Here is a 6,702-nt window from a genome sequence, read left to right on the forward strand (position 1 = left end):
AAATTAATGAGCTGGGAGTTAAGCTCACAAAGCTAGGAAAAAACAATAGTGAATTTAGTATTTGTCTTAAGGAGTGTTACATTTCAATGGGATGACATGTATATACATATATTTTTCTATCCAACATGCAGCAAATTTATAAGGTGCTCTTTTCTGTTGCTGTAGCTGTTATGCTTACTTTGACTTAGCACATAATAGATGCTCAATACATTCCTTTCTTTTTTTTAACATCTTTATTGGAGTATAATTGCTTTACAATGGTATGTTAGCTTCTGCTTTATAACAAAGTGAATCAGCTATACATATACATATATCGCCATATCTCCTCCCTCTTGCGTCTCCCTCCCACCATCCCTATCCCACCCCTCTAGGTGGTCACAAAGCACCGAGCTGATCTCCCTGTGCTATGCGGCTGCTTCCCACTAGCTATCTACTTTACATTTGGTAGTATATATAAGTCCATACCACTCTCTCACTTCGTCCCAGCTTACCCTTCCCTCTCCCCGTGTCCTCAAGTCCGTTCTCTACGTCTGCGTCTTTATTCCTATCCTGCCCCTAGTTTCTTCAGAACCATTTTTTTTTTTAGATTCCATATATATGTGTTAGCATACGGTATTTATTTTTTTCTTTCCTTTTTTTTTTTTTCATCTTTGAATTCCTATGGGGTTCATCAATTCTTTATCAGTTAACATTCTCATTGACAAAAACCAATTTATATTAACTATAGTTATATATAACATATCAAGGGAGTACATGGGAAAATCAGAACACAAGACTTCATCAGCTAAATAGAGTTCAACTCAGTTTGCTGTTATGGGGACACACAAGATAACAAATACACTGAAGCATAAACAAAATATTAACCTCAGAATAACAGCATTCCAGAAGAAAACAGAAAGATGAAGATACAATAAAGGTCTTTAATTTACAATATGTATAATTATATAATTTATTAAAATCAACATAATTCATGTACAAAATATTAACATGGCAGTCATAAAGTTTGTTAAGCACTTCAAATACTGAAATGTTAAAACAGTAAAACTACACTAAGCAACTTTTGCATCAAGGGATCTAATCTAGCTCACTAGTTCAGGCTGAACATTCACTATCCGAAGTATTTCTTCAGGCATGCAAAAAACAGGGCTAACAGGTTTAATCTGTTCTTCTCCCAAAAGTGACAATCCAGCAATTCCAAATAGAGTATGAAAAGGATCTACCATATCTCCTGGCCTGTCCGCAAATCCTCCCGTTTCTTCATCTTGACATGCTAAAATGAAACTGTGCAGTTTCTCTCTGTCAATCCAATGAAGCCTTCCAATTATCTTTAGGGAAGCCAACACCTACCAAGAATAGCATACATCTGGTAACTTCTCTGGCCTTCCATTGAGTCCACCTGATGGAAGCTGTCGTTCACAAAGCCACCAACCGAGCAAATCAGAATTTACTCGATGCAACTGACTAGTAATAGCCAGGAATCCTGTGCAACAATAGATCTGCCCAGCATGGGATTCAGAACCTGGCCTGCAACCAAATCCACCATCAAAGTTCATACATGATAAAACAAATTCGATTGCCTTTTCCACATTAATAGCATCCAGCTTCCCCAACAGAGCCAAAGTTGCCACCACACAAAAAGAGAATCTTGTATCTATTTCTCCCCAAGTATCTTCAGCAAAAGAACCATCTTCTTTCTGTAGACTCTGAACATATTCTACAACTTTATTTACATCAATAACATTAATACTATCATAGTAAGAATCTGGACAGCACTAAGAGTGTACAGAAGATGAGGATCATGTCCAACACTAGCACGTATTCCACCACACTCGTGTCGACAAGACTTAATAAATGTCAGCATTTCTTCTCTATTCATGCAATGTAGCTGTCCCATGAGACCCATTACAGTCAGACCCCAATAGATGCCACTCATTCTCAAATATTCAGACATACAGTATTCGTATACATCTTTCTTTGAGCCATAGGATGCTATATAATCTGGATGCTTCTCCACTAATAGGGTATCGGGTGCATCTGACTTGATAATAACATCCTTCTGTGGTGTGCCCATGTCTGAGAGTGAAAAGAGCTATTTTTCTCTTTCTGACTTAATTCATTCTGTGTGACAGTCTCTAGGTCCATCCACCTCACTACAAATAATTCAATTTCGTTTCTTTTTATGGCTGAGTAATATTCCGTTGTATATATGTGCCACATGTTCTTTATCCATTCATCTGTTGATGGACACTTAGGTTGGTTCCATGTCCTGGCTATTGTAAATAGAGCTGCAATGAACATTTTGGTACATGACTCTTTTTGAATTATGGTTTTCTCAGGGTATATGCCCAGTAGTGGGATTGCTGGGTCCTATGGTAGTTCTATTTTTAGTTTTGTTTTTTTGTTTTTTTTTTTTAATTTATTCATTTATGGCTGTGTTGGGTCTTCGTTTCTGTGCGAGGGCTTTCTCTAGTTGTGGCAAGTGGGGTCCACTCCTCATCGCGGTGCGCGGGCCTCTCACTATCGTGGCCTCTCTTGTTGCGGAGCACAGGCTCCAGACGCGCAGGCTCAGTAACTGTGGCTCACGGGCCCAGCCGCTCTGCGGCATGTGGGATCTTCCCAGACCAGGGCTCGAACCCGTGTCCCCTGCACTGGCAGGCAGACTCTCAACCACTGCACCACCAGGGAAGCCCTATTTTTAGTTTTTTAAGGAACCTCCATACTGTTCTCCATAGTGGCTGTATCAATTTACATTCCCACAAACAGTGCAAGAGAGTTCCCTTTTCTCCACACCCTCTCCAGCATTTACTGTTTGTAGATTTTTTGATGATGGCCATTCTGACTGGTGTGAGATGATATCTCATTGTGGTTTTGATTTGCATTTCTCTAATGATTAGTGATGTTGAGCATCCTTTCATGTGTTTGTTGGCAATCTGTATATCTTCTCTGGAGAAATGTCTATTTAGGTCTTCTGCCCATTCTTGGGTTGGGTTGTTTGTTTTTTTGATATTGAGCTGCATGAGTTGCTTGTAAATTTTGGAGATTAATCCTCTGTCAGTTGCTTCATTTGCAAATATTTTCTCCCATTCTGAGGGTTGTCTTTTTGTCTTGTTTATGGTTTCCTTTGCTGTGCAAAAGCTTTTAAGTTTCATTAGGTCCCATTTGTTTATTTTTGTTTTTATTTCCATTTCTCTAGGAGGTGGGTGAAAAAGGATCTTGCTGTGATTTATGTCATAGAGTGTTCTGCCTACGGTTTCCTCTAAGAGTTTGATAGTGTCTGGACTTATATTTAGGTCTTTAATCCATTTTGAGTTTATTTTTGTGTATGGTGATAAGGAGTCTTCTAATTTCATTCTTTTACATATAGCTGTCCAGTTTTCCTAGCACCACTTACTGAAGAGGCTGTCTTTTCTCCATTGTATATTCTTGCCTCCCTTATCAAAAATAAGGTGACCATATGTGCATGGGTTTATCTCTGGGCTTTCTATCCTGTTCCATTGATCTATATTTCTGTTTTTGTGCCAGTACCATACTGTCTTGGTTACTGTAGCTTTGTAGTGTAGTCTGAAGTCAGGGAGCCCGCTTCCTCCAGCTCCGTTTTTCTTTCTCAAGATTGCTTTGGCTATTCGGGGTCTTTTGTGTTTCCATACAAATTGTGAAATTTTTTGTTCTAGTTCTGTAAAAAATGCCATTGGTAGTTTGATAGGGATTGCATTGAATCTGTAGATTGCTTTGGGTAGTATAGTCATTTTCACAATGTTGATTCTTCCAATCCAAGAACATGGTATATCTCTCCATATGTTTGTATCGTCTTTGATTTCTTTCATCAGTATCTTATAGTCTTCTGCATACAGGTCTTTTGTCTCCTTAAGTAGCTTTATTCCTAGATATTTTATTCTTTTTGTTGCAATGGTAAATGGGAGTTTTTCCTTAATTTCTCTTTCAGATTTTTCATCATTAGTGTATAGGAATGCAAGAGATTTCTGTGCATTAGTTTTGTATCCTGCTACTTTACCAAATTCATTGATTAGCTCTAGTAGTTTTCTGGTAGCATCTTTAGGATTCTCTATGTATAGTATCATGTCAACTGCAAACAGTGACAGCTTTACTTCTTCTTTTCTGATTTGGATTCCTTTTATTTCTTTTTCTTCTCTGATTGCTGTGGCGCAAACTTCCAAAACTATGTTGAATAATAGTGGTGAGAGTGGACAACCTTGTCTTGTTAAATACATTATTGATGTATTAACGAATGGGTGAATGCCCAAGAAATTTCCCATTTTCTAGCAGCCATGTTAAAAAAATGTAAAAACACAAAACAGGTAAAATTAATTTTAATATTATATTTTATTTAATTCACTATTTCCAACACATGATCACTTCAACATATAATCCATATAAAAAAATCATGGAGACATTTTATGTTCTCTTTTTCATACTAAGCTGTAGAAAGCCAGTGTATATTTCATACTTAAAGCATATCTCAGTTCAGATGCTAAATTTTCATCAGAAACACTTGACTGGTTTTTAGATTTCATAAAATTTACCGTTGAAAAGTATTTTCACATGCCCAAGTTGTTTGAAAATTACTTCAAAGTTATCTAGTAACTGAATTGTCAGTTTTTAAATTCAAATACTAAAATTAAATTAAATTAAAAATTCAGTCCTCCAGTCATACTGGGCACATTTTACATGCTCAATAGCCACAGGTGCCAGAGGCTACACTATTGAACAGTGTAGGTCTAGTCCACATACACATTCATGCAGCTAGGAATTGCCCTTTCCAAAGATTGCCACCTTCCCTTGTCTGCTGTCCTATGTTGGGATCTGGAACTTTCCATTCCGACTTCAATAGAAAGAAACTTTCCTGCCTAAGCTACTATGTAGAAGTGAGGTAGCCTGGGACTATCAAAGCCCTCCCTCCCCCAATAGCCGGTGAAATTTCTGTTTAACAATAGCACTGATTGATGCTATTTTCTTTCTTTGCCAAGGATTAGTGGACCATACTTCCAAAAAATGTTAAAAACCTTAACTAAGGGAAGCAGAAAGCAGTGAGAATTCCCTGGGTCAGCTCTCTCCCCAGCCTCTAAATTGAGACCTTCTGAGAATGACATAGAAGGAAAGCTCCACCCCCCACCCTCCCAGAGCCAGGCCACCTGTCTCCTCCTCCCTCCGCTAGGCTCAGTCAGAAAGGAGGACTTATTTCAGCTAAGAAACTGAACACCACAATCAGGGCATTCTTTACACTTTGGCACAAACTCAAGACTTGCAGAAGCCTTGGAGTCTCCTCACCTCCAGGCCATTCCCTCCTAGCCTCTCAAGGCTGGTCCTTCCAGCTTGTGGGAAGAGAAACAGAATCAGTTCCAGGGCTCTGCCTCTGGGAGGCCACTGCCTTGCAGTGAACCTGGGGCCAGTCTTTTTGGCTGAGATTCTAAAACAGGAATCAGAAGGGAATCGGGTCTTCCCTACTTATATCATGGACTCCTGTGAAGGTCAAAGGAGAATACATATTCCATGTAAAAATACCTGGAAAAATATAGAGTATTTTGTGCACCTAAAGTATCAATTTTTTTTGAATTTTATTTTATTATTTTTTATACAGCAGGTACTTATTAGTTATCTATTTTATGCATATTAGTGTATATATGTCAATCCCAAGCTCCCTAAAGTATCATTTTAAAATCATATTGGGGTTTCCCTGGTGGCGCAGTGGTTAAGAATCCACCTGCCAGTGCAGGAGACATGGGTTTGAGCCCTCGTCCGGGAAGATTTCACATGCTGTGGAGCAACTAAGCCCGTGCACCACAACTACTGAGCCTGCTCTCTAGAGCCCGCGAGCCACAACTACTGAGCCTGTGTGCCACAACTACTGAAGCCCACTTGCCTACAGCCCATGCTCCACAACAAGAGAAGCCATCTCAATGAGAAGCCCGCACACCGCAATGAAGAGTAGCCCCTGCTCACCGCGACTAGAGAAAAGCCTGCACACAGCAACGAAGACCCAATGCAGCCAAAATTGAATGACTAAATAAATAAATAAATTAATTAAAAAATAATAATAATAAAAAAATAAGGGGGCTTCCCTGGTGGTGCAGTGGTTGAGAATCTGCCTGCCAATGCAGGGGACACAGGTTCGAGCCCTGGTCTGGGAAGATCCCACATGCCGCGGAGCAACTAGGCCCGTGAGCCACAACTACTGAGCCTGTGCGTCTGGAGCCTGCACGTCTGGAGCCTGTGCTCCGCAACAAGAGAGGCCGCGATAGTGACAGGCCCGCACACCGCGATGAAGAGTGGCCCCCGCTTGCCGCAACTAGAGAAAGCCCTCGCACAGAAACGAAGACCCAACACAGCCAAAAATAAATAAATAAATAAAATAAAGAGGAAACATTTAAAAACTAATAATAATAATAAAATAAAATAAAATCATGTTGGCTGCAAGTCTTCCAACATACGCCCAGGAAAGACTTAAAAGGTAAGCCCAACAGGTTTTCTCAATTCTGGTTGGGGATATAAATCAGAAAAAAACTTTTTGGAGGGAAATTTGTCAGTATCTACCAAAATGTTAAATGTTCATACCCTGGGGACCATAAATCCCACATTTGAGGGTAACCGGAGAAATACTCTGTTGAAAAAGATGTATATACAAGGGTTTTACTGCAGCGTAGTTTGTAATAGCAAAAATTAAAACCTGCCTCAATTTCCAACTGT

At 39.5% G+C, this 6,702-nt stretch overlaps 1 pseudogene; it reads right to left on the minus strand.

Annotated features, from left to right (window-relative positions):
- Window positions 1-1,012: 1,012 nt before the first annotated feature.
- On the minus strand, window positions 1,013-2,071 carry LOC137777723 (geranylgeranyl transferase type-2 subunit beta pseudogene; annotated as a pseudogene).
- Between the last annotated feature and the right edge of the window lie 4,631 nt (window positions 2,072-6,702).

Source organism: Eschrichtius robustus, chromosome 15, assembly GCF_028021215.1.
Source record: "Eschrichtius robustus isolate mEscRob2 chromosome 15, mEscRob2.pri, whole genome shotgun sequence".
Classification (NCBI taxonomy): Eukaryota; Metazoa; Chordata; class Mammalia; order Artiodactyla; family Eschrichtiidae; genus Eschrichtius; species Eschrichtius robustus.